Source organism: Meles meles, chromosome 9, assembly GCF_922984935.1.
Source record: "Meles meles chromosome 9, mMelMel3.1 paternal haplotype, whole genome shotgun sequence".
In the NCBI taxonomy this organism is placed as follows: Eukaryota; Metazoa; Chordata; class Mammalia; order Carnivora; family Mustelidae; genus Meles; species Meles meles.
Window position 1 is genome coordinate 39,960,080 of NC_060074.1, and position 18,878 is coordinate 39,978,957.

Consider the following 18,878-nt stretch of genomic DNA (forward strand, 5'->3'; position numbering starts at 1 on the left):
AGGCATCTCAACATCCCATTCATCCAGCTGCCTCCCTGGTTCACATCCCTGGCTCATGAGTGCCTTTAGGAAAGGTGTGGTTGCTTTTAGAGCAGAGGTTTATCTACTTGAATGGCTCTAAGGGCTAGAAAGGCCAAGTATAGGAAAAAGAAACTGCCAAGGTATTATCAAACTTTATTTCGTATTTGACAAATACAAACACAGGATCCCAGGGGCACCTGAGTGGCTCAGTTGGTTAAACCACTGCCTTCGGCTCAGGTCATGATCCTGGAGTCCCAGGATTGAGTCCCACATCAGGCTCCCAGCTCTGTGGTGAGTCTACCTCTCCCTCTCACCTTCCCCCTCTCATGCTCTCACTCTCTCTCTCAAATAAATAAAATCTTTAAAAACAAACAAACAAACAGGATCCCAGAGATTGTACCTCAAATTTCACACTGAACAAATATAATTTGGAAGTAGAAATAATATTTAAAGTTTCCTAATATTTTTGTCCTTAGATTTGAAACCTGACACCTGATATTCCCTTCTTAAGCCCCAAGGTGTCAAGCAAGGTCAGGCTGGGAATCTTGCACGGTGACGTGCAGCAGGGAATTCACCTCTGAGTCCTTTAACCAGGAGCAATATTTAGTTTTATGCTGTTTCATTACAGAAAGAAGCTGCTCACAAACATAGGTACTTCTGAACATGGACAGAATCTTTGCATAGTGGTTTTTATATTTAGGGTAACCGTACCGAAGATACTTGTAGAATTCTGGGATCCCAACACCATCGTATTTCGTCCTCAGTCGTGTGTTGCCCTACAATTCAAGAATTTCCATTGGGGGCGCCTGGGTGGCTCAGTAGTTAAGCATCAGCCTTCGGCTTGGGTCATGATCCCTGAGTCCTGAGATCGAGCCCCGAATCAAGCCCCACATCAAGCCCCGCATCGAGCCTTGCATGGTGCTCTTTGCAGGGAGCCTGCTTCTCCCTCTCCCACTCCCCTTGCTTGTGTTCCCTCTCTCACTGTGTCTCTCTGTGTCAAATAAATAAAATCTTTGAAAAAAAAAAAAAAGAACTTCCATTTGTAGCTCTTCTTTCACATTATTAATGTTGATCGAGAAAGGTGAGCTGAACGACATCAGTTGGTTTTCGTTAAGTTTGAAATCGGAGAACCGTTTCTGGGATCCAGTCTCAACTCCCTAATTCAGGAAATACAGTTCAGGCCATCTCTTTCATTTTCAGAAACTAATTTCAGTGTAGGGAAGTGGGCCAGCTTGTTCCTTGCCAAATGAGCTTCCCAAAGACACAGTTTCATCAGGAAGGAGAGAACTGAATCGTACATCTGTGTAACTACTTGTGAGCGCCTTTGCAGGAAATCTCCAACATGTTTAGGCAAGTCATAATGTCAACCAGAAAGACTAAGTCTTAGACCCAATCTTTGCTGGTGAGCTGAGGAACCGATTTTCCTTTAGAAGACATGAAAAAATCAATTTCTTCCAACAGTTTGAAAAACCACCTGAGCACCATGCCACAAGTCAGCCACTTATGTCCCATGGAGAATGACAGGCTTCCATACTGAGCATCTAAGTCATTGAACAAAGCACTGAACTTTCTGTGGTCTGAGCCATGGGAACAGACCTAGGTTATGGTGTGAATCACTATGTCCACGACATGATCCATTTTTAACTTCCTAGCACAAAGTGATTGCTGGAGAATGAGGCCATGCATGGACTTCAGTTCTTTGTCTTTGCAGAGCCTGGACACTTTAGCTTTAAGTTTCGTAACAAGTTGCTCAACACCGACCAGTGCCAAATTGCCATCTGTGCTAATGCTTACTAACTGTGACCAGGCTACGTTAAATTTTTTAAGACCTTCCTCAATACAGACAAGTCAGTCATTTCCTGACATGGTCCCTGTCATGGGAACCACATCCAAAAGGTCTTCCGTCCCATCGAAAGCGTCATCAACAGCACAAATAAATATAGCCAACTGGGGGGGGGGGGCATTATCTCCATCCCCTTTCATGAGCCTGTCAACATGCTGCTTAACAGTATTACCACTTAGTCTTAGACTGGCAAATGCTTGTCTCTGTTCCGCGGCACTCAACAGACATTCCTTTATAAACTTACCATCTGGGGGTGCCTTGGTGGCTCAGTGGGTTAAGCCTCTGCCTTTGGCTCAGGTCATGATCTCAGGGTCCTGGGATCGAGCCCTGCATCAGGCTCCCTGCTCAGCAGGGAGCCTACTTCCCACCCCACCCCACCCCCCCACCCCCGCCAACTTGTGATCTCTGTCAAATAAATTTTTTTAAAAAACTTAAAAAAAACTTAGACCATCTGTTAAAGGTTTCGATGCCTGGGCAATTTTCTCACTTAACATATAACTGCATTTCTTAGTCATGGTGTTTATTTTATTAACATTCAAAAGTAAGTCTTGTTGAAATTTCAGTCTTTTTTTCAGTTCATTAAAGTTTTTTAGCACACATCTTTTGGGTATATCCATCGTGGTTCCTACTGTGGGTTGTTTCATAATGGCGTCTGAGGTTCAATTCCATCAACACAGGCACACTTTGCATATTAAACACGTAGGAACATTCTTGACCTCCCAAAGAAATAAGCTCACGCCTATTTTTCTTGACACACGTGGCTTTCTTGTTCTAGCTTTTGTTTTCCCACTTTTGGAAGACACAAACACATAAGAAATATTAAAATGTCACCTTTACGGATAGAAAAGTACTTTGCAAGAGAAACGTAGAGACTATTTCTGCAAAGCGGAAGCGTGCAGCTCACTCCTTCGAAGTAGGGGAGAACTGAGTAAATTGTGGGGGCTTGGGGGCTGTAGGGCACGACTAAGAAGAAATCTCTGATTGTCCTTGTGCAGACGACAGCAGACACGCAGGAACGCAGCCCCAGGCCATCGATTTTGAGGCCCGAGCAAAAGAAGCTGGAAATCCAGATTTCTACCTGAAAGTCCTTGATTCTTAAAAATATTAGTAATAGATTGGGGTTTTTTCCTGTAAATGCTAGATAAGCTACGACGTCTACCCATCAGATTAGGCAGACGAGGGACACTACCAATGTGAAATTTCATGATTCATAATAGATTTTTTTTTTCCTGAAAATATTATATATACTGCATCTACCCATCAAATTAGGCAGCTTAGGGACACTGGTTTGGGATCTCTGGTTTAAAGGAGACAAAAACTCTACTTGAAGAGAATTAAATCTCGAATTCTAAAGCCACAGGTTTAAGAACCTGTCCAAACAGAATCATAGAGGGTACCCAAGAAGGGGAGCTAAGCTGATGGACCTCAAAGTGCCATGTTTTTGCAGATTTTGTGGTTACAGTTAACTAGGACACTACTCATTCGCTTGATAGGAGCATGACTTAAACATTTTTGATACAGGGAGACATTGTATGGAAGTGTCCCTCTCCCCCTGCAAGCCCCTCTCTGGGGGACCCTGCTGACAACCCTGGCAAGCCTCGGTCTACAGCACGTTAACATCCCTTACTTCTCTATGTGCTGTGCATCTCGCCTCTCCCTTCTTGGCCTTGGCTTTTCTCTCCAGCGTGGCCCAGAACTATGGCAAGCCCACTGACCTCTGCTCCTTGCTTCTAGTCCAAGGCTCTTTCTGCATCAGCCTGTGACTTGAAATCAACATATGCAATCCTGCAGTTGTGGAGATGGTGGGGGGGAGAGAAGAACAGAGAGTCAACATTTAGTCCTTTCATCTTCTGAATTAGTGATACACATGCAGGATTGCATTGCAAAAGGGAGAAAAGAATACGGTAAAGTGTGCCTTCTGCCCAATTTCTATCCTTACAGGCAACACGCCATACATATAAATGTACACACATACACACTCTACCTTTCAAAGTTTGCCTGAGATGTAATTTACATATCATAAAATGCATCTAGTTAACGTGTACAGTGAGGGACTCCTGGCAGGCTCAGTCGGTGGAGCATGCAACTCTTGATCTCGGGGTTGTGAGTTCAAGTCCCACACTGGGTGTAGCCATTACTTAAAAATGAAATCTTTAAACAAAATAAAAACAAAGTGTATAATGATTTCTAGTATGTTTACAGAATTCTATAACCATCACCACGATCTAATTTTAGAATATTTTTATCCTCTCCCAAAGTATCCATCAGCAGTCCCTCCTCATTCCCTCCAACTCATTTCCATGGCCTGGCCCAACTACCATGCTACTCGCCCATTCTGGACATTTCGGAAAAATGGGATCACATGAATGTGCAATCTTTTGTGCCTGCCTTCTTTCACTTGGCCTGATGTTTTCCAGACTCATCCAAGATGTAGCATGTGTCAGTACGTCATTCCTTTTTATGGCAGGATAATGTCACCTTGTACGGAAATGACACATTTTATTTATCCATCCATCAGCTGGTGGACATTTGGGGTTGTTTCCACTTTTCGGCTATTACGAATGAAGGTGATCTGAACACGTGTAGAAGTGAGTGGCTATAGGTTTTCATTACGTTCACACTGGGTAGTAGAATTACCGCACCATATGGCAACTCTCTATTTAACATTTTGAGAAACTGCTGAACCGTTTTCCCCAGCAACTGCACTATTTTGTTTTACGTTCCCACTGGCAATGAATGTGGGTTCCAATGTCCCCTTCACCTTGCCAACACATGCTATTGTCTGCCTCCCTCATCATCAGCCACTCTGATGGGTGGGAAGTGAGAATCACATCATGGTTTTGACTTGCATTTCCTTACCAACTCCTGGAGCATCTTTTCATGTTCTTATTGGCCATTCATATACTTTGTTTGGAGCAATGCCCATTCAAGCTTTTCGCCCATTTTTCAATTGGGTAGCCTTAAGACTGAGCTGTGAGAGTTCTTCACATATTCCGAACCAAGGCTCTCATCAGATACACAATTTGCCATATTTTTTCCCAGTCTGCAGAGTTGTTTTGATTTTTGTGTAGTGTCCTTTGAAGTACAAATGTTTTTAATTTTGATAAAGCCCAACTTGTCAATCTTTCACTGCCTGCATGACACCCTAACCTAAGATCACAAGGATTTACTCCTGTGTTTTCACCATAGTTTTGTTTCAGCTCTTACATTTAGGTCTTTGATCTATTTTGAGTTCATTTTTGTGTAGATTTGTCCTCCGTTATGTTTTTACATAAAAAAGAGAATATCATATACACACTGTTCTATATTTTGCCTTTATATTGGAGTTTATTTCCCATCAGCACACAAAGTGATGTCTCACTTCTTTTTACAACTGCATGGTATAATGTCTTTTTGACCTACCAGAAAATTTTAGCCAGTTTTCTATTGATAGATATTCAGGCTAATTCTAATTTTGCATCAGCCAACTCTGTAATATATTATGTCACACTTGTCTATCTGTGGGATAAATTCTTAGGATTGCAACTGCCCCATAAAATGGTACAATCAACACAACTGATAGATACTAACTCATCTCTACAGAGACTTCAGCAATTTCCCTTCCACCAAAAACGTCCAAGCACGCCAGTTTCTCCAACCCTCTTCGATACTGTGGAATAACTTTTTTTTTAAAGAATTTATTTATTTATTTGACAGATAGAGATCACAAGTAGGCAGAGAGGCAGGCAGAGAGGAGGAGGAAGCAGGCTCCCCGCTGAGCAGAGAGCCCGATGCGGGGCTTGATCCCAGGACCCTGGGACCACGACCCAATCCGAAAGCAGAGGCTTTAACCCACTGAGCCACCCAGGCACCGCTGGAATAACTTTTTGATTGTTAATATCTAATAGGTAAAATGTTACATCTAAATAAATTAATTAAAATTGCATTTTAATTTATAATTCTTTTAGTATGAGTGAGGATAAGTATCTTTTCTTATGTTCAAAAGAAAATTCCTTTTCTGTGACCTACTTGTTTATAATTTGCCACTATTTTTCCTGGGTTGTTAGTCTTTTTCTTTTCTTTTTTTTTTGAGATTTACTTATTTATTTTGAAGAGAGACACAGAAAGAACATGAGTGGGACTGGCAGAGGGAGAGAGAGAGAAAATCTTAAGCAGACTCCATGCTGAGCTCAGAGCCTGACTTGGGGTTTGATCCCACAACCCCAAGATCATGACATGAGCTGAAACAAAGAGTCAGACGTTCAACCAACTGCACAACTCAGGCGCCCCTGTTGGGTCTTTCTGATTTGTGAGATGCACTTTCTCTTTCAATAAATTAGCCCTCAATTTTGATAGAGAGCACCGAATACTAACCACTAGAGCACCAGGGAGCGTCAGTTTTTATAGAAATCATGAATTTTTTTTTCCTGGTTTATCACTTGTTTTTCAACTTTGCTTATGGGATTTTTCTCCCTCATGTAGAAGTATTTTATATTTATGCAGTCAAATTTACCTGTTCTTTTAGGACTTCCAGGATTTGTCACACTTAACAGGCCTCCCCCTCTGGCAGATTATTAAAAACAAACAAAACAAAACAATCTCTATGTCTCCCTCTTTCATCTTTTCATTGTAATCCTTGATGAACCTGTAACTTGCTTTGCTGAAAGATATGGAGTAAGGATCTGTTGAGTAAGAATATTCTTGAAGAATGCACCACATTCACTTCTGACATAGGTATTAGGCTTTATTTAATATGGTCATGGATTCCCTGGCATCTCCTAACTCCCCTTTGTAATAATTCCTCATGTAAAGGAGTAATTCTAAAGACTTAAATATATGTAATCCAAACTTAATTAACATTAGAGAAATTCTATGGTTTTGGCGGCAATTTTTTGTTTTCTCGTTTTCCAGTGGTGCTGACTACCCGTACAGCAGAGAGCTCCCAAATCTCCTCACCGGAAACACTGGCAATAGCAAATTGCTAACAATATGCCATTTATCCTCTCAGGCTTGTTTTCTGAATTGGCAGGATTCTTTTCTAGGGATTACGTTATTTAGAATATACGGGCATATATTATTTTAGGGTTCACCTACACCAACAATTTTCACTCAAATGTATCTGAAATCCTTGATATCCAAGCTGCACCTCATTAAGAATTCCTTCAAAATAGGGGTGCCTGGCTGGCTCAGGTAGTGCAGTGTGCAACTCTTGATTTGGGGTTGTGAGTTTGAGCCCCATGTTGGGTGTGGAGATTACTTAAAAGTACAATATTTTTAAAAAAGAAAGAAAAGAAAACTTCTTCAAAATACATCCCACTCCATCCTTTCTAATTTTACCACATTCTCCCTCTTACTCTACCAAAGCCTTGCTACATAGTGCTAGTGTTCCATTAATTGTTACGACATAGTTCTAATAGACCAATTCAATGCTCTGTTTTGGTATCTGTCCAGGCAAGTTAGCAAGTGTGTTGTTTTACTAGAATCAACCCTGGTGAGAGAAGAATGGCTGAATTCTTTTAATCTTCAATCTTGAACTTCGTAGAGTAAGTCTTCATTTCTCAGTGACACCATTACAGTTTTCTAGAAGCTTCTGGCTGTCCAGTTATGATCCCCCCCCCTTTAGTTTTTTTATGCCTGCTGGTAGAAAAGTTGGATAACTACTTTTTCCTTCTTTAAAATCAGACTTAAGTGGTTAAGGAGAATGTAATAAAATTCTGTTATGTCTGAATCCAGTAGAAATATATTCTTTTTCAACATAGGTACAAAACGCACCTTTTATTTGTCCCATCCTTGCTCACCAATCTGACTTGAAAGGCATCCTTAAACACTTATTTTAACTCATGTTGAGTGACTTTGTCAGGCAGTTTCTTGATCAAAAGTGTTCCGACATTCTGATCTACATAACACAAAAGAGTATTTTTAGTCCAAGTTCAGATCTAATGAAGTATCCAAAGTTCGTGCTACATGCTCTACGAAAATACAGACTTGGCCTCTACTCTCAGGAAAGTGGTCTTGTTGGGGGAAAGGCTATTAAGCAAATAGTCATATAATTACAAACTCTGGTGAGTGCCAAGAAGGAAAAGTAAAAAGGGAAATGAGAACACCCAGTAAAGACTTAAGCTAGGGGCACCTGGCTGGCTCAGACAGATGAACATGAGACTCTTGATCTCCAGGTCGAGTTTGAGTCCCATGGTGGGTGGAAAGATTACTTAAAATAAATAGATAAAGTGGAAAAAAAAGAAGAAGAGGGGCACCTGGGTGGCTCAGTCGATTAAGCATCCAACTCTTTATTTCAGCTGAGGTCCTGATCTCAGAGTTTTGGGACTGAGCCCCATGTTGGGCTCCACGCTCAGCGTGGAACCTGTTTAAAGATTCTTTCTCTCCTTCTCCCTCTGCCCCTCCACACTCACACACACTTTCTCTCTCTCAAAAAAAAAAAAAAAAAGTTCCCCCAAGCACCCTTCCCCTGCCCCAAAATGACTTAACCTAGTCTGGAAGTAAGGGGAACTTTTTCTGATCCTGAGGAAGTGACCCTTAAGCTGAGATTCTATGGATGAGCTGCAGGTAGCCAGGGAATGAGTCCTGGAGACAAAGAACATTATGACAGGGGAGGTGAGCCATGCAGCTCCAGCACAGAGGGCGAGAGTAATGTATGCAAAGTTTGCGCTGTGCAAGGAGGTGACCCAGTGGTAACAGACTACTTGCACAGAGTAAGAATCCGAGACTCATTCCTGACCCAGAGTCGGCTAAATACACAGGTATCTATCAACAAATTAACTTGTTTGCATACCTTTCTTACATCCTTCTTTTCGGTTTTCTCAATTTAATTTCATATCCAAGGACGTTTGTCTCACTAAGTCTCAAGGCTCTTCCCTGGTCATTAGCAAATTTAAAATTCATAACCGAACTTCCTACAGAGATGTAAAAGAAAAGGAAAAAAACTCATAGGTAAGATCAAAAGGCACATGACTTCGGGTTGGCTAGTCTTACTAGATATGAAAGTAGAAATCAGCAGTGAGTCATTCACAAGTTAAAACCAAGGCTCCAGCTACTAGCAACACAAATGCCATAAAGTAACCAGAGAGGAGTGGTTCTCACCCCTGAGTGAGTCTGAGAAGGGCTAGAGAGTGCGTCTAGAATGCCATGGGTAGAATCCAGGCCTGCTGTTACATAGCCTGCAATCCACTTGATGGTCCCCCACAACAAAGAATTATCTGGTGTCAATAGCGCCAAAATCAAGAAACCCTGTTCTAGAGCAAGGACTAAAAGTCAGTGCAAATTCACCTACTGAAATCCTTACCACTTTTCTGCTCAGCAACTGACTGAATTTAACTAAACGCTATAGAAAATGAAGCTTAAAATTATAAGGTTTGGAATTTTTTGTTTGAAGAAAGAGCCATCTGCACGTGTGAGTAGGAACAAAAATATCACTCCTTTAAAAAAAAAAAAAAATCACTCCTAATGAAGAATGTGTTAGCAAACCCAAGTGCTAATACTAGAAGACTTTTTAAATGCAAATGGAAATCTTATTTACTGAAATTGCAACAATATTATAAAATACAGTTAACACAAAAAACACAGCTGACGAAAGCAGTGGCAGAGGCTCTGAGCCCAAAGTGCTGGGCTCAAATCCTAGCTCTGCCATTTTCTAACTGTGTGATATTGGGCACGTCACTTAACTTCTCTGTGCCTAAATATTCTCCATCGTGAAATGGGGACGATGTCAATAATTACCACTGAGGGCTGTCTTCACAGATTCCATGAATTCATCTAAATAAGGAACGAAGAACAATGCCCGGTACAGTGGGTGCTCAATGAATGTTTACTATTATTATTATCTTTTTGTTTTTACCAAGACGGTCTGAGTACTATAGAATATGCTCACACCCCGGAAATACTCTTCTGATACAAAAGAAGTGAGAAAGAGATAACACAACTGGGCAAAAAAGCAGAAGTGATTCAGGACCGATATTTGCCACCAGCAGCCATCTAAGAAGGTAAAATTTTAAAAAAGAAAGAAAAAAAAAGAACTCAAACAGTTCAGAAACAATGACGCTAAAAGAAAATTCCACTGAAATTCTGGCATTGTTTAATGCCAAACGGCAGTAAAAATCCCCTCGTTTTCCACTTGGGCTTTTACTGTGTCCCAAATATCGTACCTACACAACGCCTATTCTATTAGTATGAATTTCTCTGTGTTTTGTCTCGTGCCTTAAAACACAGCAAAGAAGTTACCTTCCAATTTCTGTCTTTTGGTTTCAGGGGAAGACTTCTTTTTGGCCATCTCCTTCTTTCCATTTACCAGGTGTTTTTTGACAGGCTCTGTGGGCAAAAGCCAGAATATTGTACTTTATATCTGTTTGTACCACTCATGAGTAAACTGGGAGCTTTAACTCCATCCACAAGTATCATACCTACGGCAGTGCCTTCTCTTCACAAGACCTATGGCTTAGGTCTGTCAGAGTACTTTTAAAAGCATTCAAAGATCAATTAGAACGTTCTTCAGGTTCCTAAAAGAAATCCCACAGCCCCTGCTCAAGGACTTCCCTTACAACTCCCATTCCTTGATATGGACCAGCCCTCAACTGAACGGATTTAGGTCGTTCTGGCCTTCCTCCTCCTCCTCTTCCTCACAGCCTTTGTCATCACTGTTGTTGTCCTGCTCATCTCCCCCAAAGGAAGGAACTGTTCTTCCTTTGGCCCGTGTAGAATACACATCTTTTTCAGAATCTAAATGAAGACCCACCTGATCAATTACTGCCCTCCAGACTTTTAAGAATGAGCACCTGGGGGCGCCTGGTTGGCTCAGTGGTTTAAGCCTCTGCCTTCGGCTCAGGTCATGATCTCAGGGTCCTGGGATCGAGCCCCGCATCGGGCTCTCTGCTCAGCAGGGAGCCTGCTTTCCCCTCTCCATCTGCCTACTTGTGATCGCTATCAAATAAATAAATTAAATCTTTAAAAAAAAAAAGAATGAGCATAACAAATTCTTCTTTCAGAGAAATGCTTGTAAATCTGACTATAATACACGAGCCAAAGGAAAAAATTCAATGCCACTTGCCACTTTAACCACTTATTTTGAAATAATTTTAAATGTCTGCTATTATATTTAAATAAAAATATTAAAAATTACTTCTTTGGTAGCAGTACAGACTCTGTCAAGACAAAAAATCACGTACAATTATGTTTGGGGGATCACTAACCTACATGGCTCATATGGACCCAAGACAGAACCAGTCAATGGGTCACAGTCAAAGAAAACTTTGATGCTGGTCGCGTGGACAGCAGAGGTCAAAGGTCCACTGAGATTCCGCATCCACGAGGCCATGCCGGAAAAGTCAGCCAGGGACTGCCAAGGCAACTTTCTGCAGGGTGGGAACTTCCCAGAACCCCTCGAGCAGCGATGTGGAAGGGCTGCCCCCGGAAGACGATTCCTCACCTTCCTCATCCCGGCCCAACTCAGCATTCTTATCTTCTTCCTCCTCATAACTCCCACTTCTCATCGTCCTTGAACTTGGCACTTCTGTCTTTTGGCAATAGGGCCCATGTGGCCGCCTTCCTGTGTGGTGCTACTGGTTTCTCAGCAAACACGGCACCACAGACTTTTTTCCTCTCCTTTCTTCTCTGGAGCAGTAGTCATCTTCTCACCGCTCTTCTGAAGGGTGACAACTTGGAGAGGAGAAGCAGCAACACTGAAAGTTCATCTTCCCTGAGCCCACGAGGTTACCACCATGCTGTACGGTCAGCAAGTACACGATTCATTCACGCACGTGTGTCAGTGTCTACGCTGAGCTCTCGGAGACGAGTTTCTCAGCATGTAGTAAGAGAGCTCCCAGCATCACCTAGCAAGCTTGTCTAAAGAAATAGGAAAAGAAAAAAAAAATCCTAGACTACACTTAGAGCTATCAAACCCTTTAGAGGGAAGGAACTAGGTTTCTAGAAGTTTCCAAAACTACTGGCCTAGGAAAATATACCAAGTCAACTACTGTTTGGGTGGTTCCACACGCCACTAGACGGCCAACTCTTTGTTTTGTTTTTCTGTTTGTTTGCTTTTGTTTTTGTTTTAAGATTTTATTTTTAAGTAATCTCTACGCCTACCGTGGGGGTTGAAATCACAAACCTGAGATCGAGAGTCACGCGCTCCACCAACTGGCCAGCCAGGCACCCCCGGAGTGCCAACTCTTCACATACAAATAAACACTAAGTGAAAAGCCCCCCACAACAGGCACCTGGAACAAACAGAGGAGTGAGAGCCAAGCCTCAAAGATTGGGCCTCATGCTTCCTAATTGTACCATCAATTCCAACCCACAGCTACTGATAACTGGGTATGGTACTATAAAACTAAAGATAAAAATGTTAGGGGCGCCTGGGTGGCATAGTCAGTTAAGCATCTGACTCTTAGTTTTGACTGAGGTCATGATCTCAGGATCGTGAGGTCAAACCCCTCATTGGGCTCTACACTCAGCATGGAATCTGCTTGAGTTTTTCTCTCTCTCCATCTGCCCCTCCCCTCACACTCACGTGCAAGCACACGCAATCTCTCTCTCAAATAAATCAATCTTTTTTTTTTAAGATTAAAATTTTAGCAAAACATTGAATGATTTCTCACCATACACAGAAGGACAAAATTAAGAACTATAAAACAAATGTCTTCACCTTGCCAGTGTTAACTAGGAACAATGTCACAATGGAGGGAAGGCATTACTGGTGTTATAAGCTGAACTATATCCCACTAAAATCCATATGTCAAAGTATTAATCCACAGTATCTAAGAATGTTACTGTACTTGGAGACAGGCTTTTAAAGAAGCAATTAAGTTAAAATGGGATCCTTAGAGTAGGCCCTAATCTGGGGCACCTGGGTGGCTCAGTGGGTTAAGCATCTGCCTTCAGCTCAGGTCATGGCCTCAGGGTCCTGGGATCAAGCCCCATATCAGGCTCTCTGCTAGGCGGGGAGCCTGCTTCCCCCGCTCCCCACCTGCCTCTCTGCCTACTTGTGATCTCTCTCTGTCAAGTAAATAAATAAAATCTTAAAAAAAAAAAAAAAGTAGCATGCTTTTCCAACTGAGCCAGCCAGACATCCGAAGAGATGAGGGTTTTAACAAAATAATTTCGATGAGCCAATTTTAGGGTCTGAATACCCTAAAAGTTCATCTAACTGTGAGCATACTTCTATATGCTGCACTGATCAGAGAAAACTGTTATAGGAATCACATTTTACGGATGCCTGGGTGCCTCAGTCCATTAAGCGTCTGCCTTTGGCTCAGGTCATGATCTCAGGGTCCTGGGATCAAGTCCTGCTTTGGGCTCCTTGGTCAGCAAGGAACCTGCTTCGTCCTCTGGCTGCAGCTTCCCCTGCTTGTGCTCTCTCTGACAAATAAATAAATAAATAAAATCTTTTTAAAAATCAATCAATCACACTTTTAAAGGGAATGACCAAGGGTGACCACTGTGAACAGTCCAGAACCACATCATATGCATATCAGCCTAGGGAGGATATAACGTGACTACTCCCGTTTTCTTCCAAGAATAAGAGTCTGAGTTCTAAAGCAAAAGTTGCATTCACCAAGAATTTTCTGGCTTATTGCTACATAAACTAATGCAGTGTATAGTGAACATTACAATACAATAGATATTCTCATAACTGTGTCTAACTATGTCTACTTAACCAAAACATACAAACCTAGATCTATGGCTAGATTAAATGACAGTCTCCATTCCAAACAGGACTTACTAACTTGAGGTCCATGAAATGCCAAGCAGGTGTGGCTAGCAGGTTCCTCTATGGTACTCACAGAACACCTGGTCATGTCTGTTGTCGTAGGCTAAAGTACATCCCCAATAAGCATCGATGGTGTTTGTTCCCAATCCATATTTGACTGTCGTATTTGCAGTTTCGATTACATAATAAAATGATATGAACCAATCAAATCAATGCAAAAAGTAAGTTAAGAGGCACCTGGGTGGCTCAGTGTGTTAAGCCTCTGCCTTCAGCTCAGGTCATGATCTCAGGGTCCTGGGATCGAGCCCCGCATCAGGCTCTCTGCTCGGCAGGGAGCCTGCTTCCTCCCCTCTCTCTCTCTCTCTGCCTACCTCTCTGCCTGCTTGCGATCTCTCTCTGTCAAATAAATAAAAAATCTTTAAAAAAAAAAAAACACACACAAACTGTAGTTAAATTAGGTGTGGGTGAGCAAACATAAAAGGATGGGAAAAAATGGTAAAAATGTAGGAGTATTGAAATTACTTTACCAGCAGTTTTTAAGGTTTTGCTTTGCTTTAAAGAAACAAACTTTGGGGTGCCTGCCTGGCTCAGTTGGAAAAGAATACAACTCTTGATCTCAGGGTTGTGAGTTCAGCCCCACGTTGGATACAGAGACTACCTAAATAAAAACTTAAAAAGAAAAAAAGAAACAGATTTCAAATTACAGAAGCTGCACTTACGGGAGTACTTTGTACTGGGAGACAAACTATTCCAACACTGAATCCAAAGTCAAAAACAAGGCCTTAGTCCCACACAAAATATTCATAAATGAATAGACATTTAACTTTTTTTTTCCTTAGGATTTTTATTTATTTGACAGCGAGAGAGAGCAAAGCAGTCCTCCAACTCGGCACTCAATCCCAGGACCCCGGTATCACGCCCTGAGCTGAAGGCAGACGCTTAACTGAGCTACCCAAGCACCCCCACATTTAACATGTTTTACATTAAAATCAAAAGGTATGTATGGATAATCTACCTTTGATTGATTAAAACAACTACTAGCCTGGGCGCCTGGGTGGCTCAGTGGATTAAAGCCTCTGCCTTCAGCTCAGGTCCTGATCTCGGGGTCCTGGGATCGAGTCCCGCATCGGGCTCTCTGCTTAGCGGGGAGCCTGCTTCCCCCTCTCTCTGCCTGCCTCTCTGCCTATTTGTGATCTCTCTGTCAAATAAATAAAAATCCTTAAAAAAAAAAAACACACAACAACTACTAGCCTGAATAGGGTTGAATAAAGTTTCTATTATACAAGTGGCTGCCTGTCTTTCAAAACAAGTTGCTTGGGGGCGGTGGCGGGTGGGGGTGGTGGTGGGGGGGGTACAAAAAAAATGAATCAGGAAGGGGTAGGGGCTTTGGATTCAGCAAAACCCTGTATAATCCCTTCTCTGTCACCTATTACCATAGGCTGTGTACCCACTCATCCACCTCAATTCTTTTAGGAGTCAACTTAAACCTATCCATATTCAAATACTCACACAGAGGCTCCCAACCAGAAACAGAGAACATAGTAGGGACCTAAATATTTATCCAAATAAATCTGGAAACACAGATGTCTGGCAGGCACACAAACTAACGGAATTTAATGAAGCAATTTTAAGAATAAAGAGATTTTGGGGGCGCCTGGGTGGCTCAGTGGGTTGGGCCTCTGCCTTCGGCTCGGGTCATGGTTCCAGGGTCCTGGGATCGAGCCCCGCATCGGGCTCTCTGCTCGGTGGGGAGCCTGCTTCCCCCTCTCTCTCTGCCAGCCTCTCTGCCTCCTTGTGATCTCTGTCAAGTAAATAAATCTTAAAAAAAAAAAAAAAAGAATCAAGAGATTTTCTATCAAACCAGTGCTTCTGGGCAACCAATACCACTTTTCAAACAAAAAATATTTCTGCATTCCCCCAAAACAAACCTCACTTCTCACAATGTACTCTTCTTTTCAGTTGACACTGGTATTTAATTTGCCACCACTTCGTTTGGAATTTTTGAATCTATGTTCATGGGAGAGGTCTGCGATTTTTTTCCCCCTAAAAATGACTGGGTCAGAATTTGGTATTGAGTCTAGGTAGGGTGGACTTGTGAAAGTAAGTCAGAAACTGTTCACAATACCACTCTTAAGATTAAACAAGGCAGTTCAACTGTTTTACTCTGGATTTTGGTTGTTGACATTAGTAAGTCATTCTGCTCCGCACTGTATATACACAATTACCTCATCTCTACAGTCACTGTCCTTTTACAGGGTCTCACCTTCCCCACCTTTATCTCCTTAGGAAAAAGACTCATTTTCTTCAATTTACCTGGACCTTTTCCCTGCTTAAAGTGAACACCACCACTGGGGTCATCACAAGGCCTTCAACATTCCACACTATGCGTATTTTTCCTCTAGTATCTGGAATAAGTTTTTATTTGTCATAGACATGGCAAACCTCACCCTAAAGTTACTTTCATATGGAATCTTTTACTCACACTAGTGAATATCAAAATGCATAGAAAAAGATAATTTTTGGCATTTATTTGTAGGTCAGATGCCCTATACCTTGCCTTTTGCCACGGTCTAGAAATGGTTAACTCCTCCAAGTATTAGGCAAGTTTGCAAGACTTCCTCCCTTTCCCTCTTTCTGTTCCCTTCAACACGCGTTTTCAAATAATTTCGAGGTTTTTAAAAAATTGATTCCACTACCAGCGGCTCAAAGGAAAGCACACAGAGCCAAAATAAAGCCCCCTTACGGCTAAAAGATCACTACCTACAATTCAAGTGTCTTTACCTTTCCAGACTGAGAACTCGGGGTTAAGCGGAGCGGCGCCCATTTCTGAGCCATCCAAATATACTGCCCAAATAAGGAGTCTGACATCAGAACCTAGAACCGCCACTTCTCAAAGTAACCCGTTAGCACAGCCTCGTCCCGCCTGGAGAGGGGACAGTGGGTGTACGGCCCCGCCCACCCAGAGCCACCGCGCTCTGCAGACTGGGGCGCGAAGTCCCAGTGGTGCCCGCAGCAGCCCGCAGTAGCCCGGAGGCGCCAACACGTCGAGAGCGCCCTCCCAACCGCGACTGGCCATTGAGGTCCGTGCAACACACACAAACTCCGGAAGGAGAGGGAGCCCTCGTGTCTCCACTTCGACCAATCAGAGCCCCAAACGCCTCTGGGCCAATCCCGAGCTTCAAACCCGAGGAGGGACAGGACAAGCGCGAGCTTGGGGGCGGGGCCTCGAGCCAGGGCCGCCAGTGCTACGCCTGCGCACAGGGCGGACATTTTAGTCGACTTGTCTCGTTTCCCTCGCCGCGTACAGTTCGGCCCGGGTTGGCGGGCGGGCGGGCAGGTGCAGTTCCCTCCCATAACTTAGGGAAATTGTCGGCAGCCACTTGTGTCCGCACACCTTTGTTGGTGGGCCTGGAGAAAGTGAATAACAGTCGTAAAAGCAGCCACTCATCGCGGGTTCGCGAGCGAGGCTAGATAGGTTCCCGGCGTTCGCGTGGGTGAACGCGGTTGGGCCGCCACCCGCTCAGTGGGGCGGGTGGGATTCCTCTCATTTTCAGCCGCGAGGGAGACACGGGTCTTCTAACGCGGTCAGAGCAGAGACCAGGACCCGGCAGTAAGGCTTAGGGGGTCGGGCTGCTGACCGTGGGCACCGCGCCTTCGCCGCCCGCCCGCGTCTGCCGTTGTAGCGGAAGCAGTGACAGCGGGGACGGTGATAGCCAGAGTCGTTAGCACCTGTGTTGTCTCAGGCATTGTTGCTTTCCACACATTTTATGCACGTCTCTAAACTTGTCTTGGATGTTTTAATGATTTTGTTTTCCATGTAAGGAAATCGAGGCTCACAGAGAGGGAACCTCACAGCTATTGACCGACATCCTCAATTACTAATTAATATTTCTTTGAGCTAAAACCATCACTAATGTGCTCTTTCAATCACCCTTAGTACCGGCAAGCCCGGCAGCAGGATCAAAATGCTAGGAATTATCCTCATACTAGGATTGTAAAAGGGTGCCTTAGGATATGTGTGTATGTTGAGAGTGGGGAGGGCTGGTCCTAGCTTCAGAAAAGTCCTAAACTGGAAGGAAGGAGAACCGGGAAAACATTTTGCCTACATATTTTAGATTTGGTACCTCACTAAGGACTTACCGAAGTAAACCAATCAATGACAACTCAAAAGACAGCAGAAGCCCATTTCACTTATGCATAAAGATGCAAGGTTCAAGTAAAATATTAGCAATTTGAGCAAATTGAATCAAGCAGTGTAGTAAAAAAAAAATATTGACAGTAGGTTTTAACTCTGGAGTGCAAGGATGTTTTAAGGTAAAGAAATAGGTCAAACTAACAGACTGAAGGAAGAAAAACCATGTCATTTGAAATAAAGTCTTATCTGTAAAAATGAAACTTTTGATTACAAATTATGAAGCATTCTTATTAAAATCAGTAATAAGAGGGGTGCCTGGCTGGCTCAGTCTCTAAAGCATGAGGCTCTTAGTCTCTGGGTAGTGAATTCCAGCCCCACGGGCTAGAGTTTACTTAAAATTTAAAAAATAATCATTGTTTTTTAATCAGTAATAAGAGCTTGGGACTTGAATGTCATTCCTAAGGAACAAAGAGCAAAATCTGTAAATGAAATTAAGACTTATTTGACATTACAATTTAAAACTTCTGGGTGCAAGAATGTCTGCAAACAAATTTAAAATATAAGGAATAGGGGCGCCTGGGTGGCTCAGTGGTCTGCCTTCGGCTCAGGTCATGATCCCAGGGTGTTGGAATAGAGCCCCACATCCGGCTTTCTGCTCAGCGGGGAGCCTGCTTCCCTTCCTCTCTCTCTGCCTGCCTCTCTGCCTACTTGTGATCTCTGTCTGTCAAGTAAATAAATAAAATCTTTAAAAAAATTAAAATATAAGGAATAAATTGGAAAGATATTTATGACATACATAACAAAAGCTTAGTATCAGAATATGAAATAACTATAAATCAGTATAAGACAAAAATGGGCAAAGAATATGAAAAGCAATTTTCCAGAGAAATTTAAGTAGCACGTAAAGGTCTGAAAAATGCTCAACTATACAACTATCAGGCAAATACAATTTAAAATGATAAGATACTGAGGCACCTGGGTGGCTCAGTTGGTTAAGCATCTGATCGATTTCCGCTCAAGTCATGATCTCAGAATTGTAAGATGGAACCCTAGTGGGGTCCCAAACTGGGTGGCGAGTCTGCTTGAGATTCTCTTTCCCTCCTCCTCTGACCCTTCCCCCATCCTGTATACTCTCTCTCAAATGATCTTTGTAAAAATATAAATAACATAATATACTATTT

At 42.7% G+C, this 18,878-nt stretch overlaps 1 long non-coding RNA gene across 1 annotated transcript; it reads right to left on the reverse strand.

Annotated features, from left to right (window-relative positions):
* Positions 1-6,016: 6,016 nt before the first annotated feature.
* LOC123950352 lies at positions 6,017-11,504 on the reverse strand. Its single transcript, XR_006820224.1, has 4 exons — positions 11,280-11,504; positions 10,079-10,165; positions 8,634-8,754; positions 6,017-7,739 (listed from the first exon to the last, which is right to left on the reverse strand). It is a non-coding gene; the product is annotated as an uncharacterized LOC123950352 (long non-coding RNA).
* Between the last annotated feature and the right edge of the window lie 7,374 nt (positions 11,505-18,878).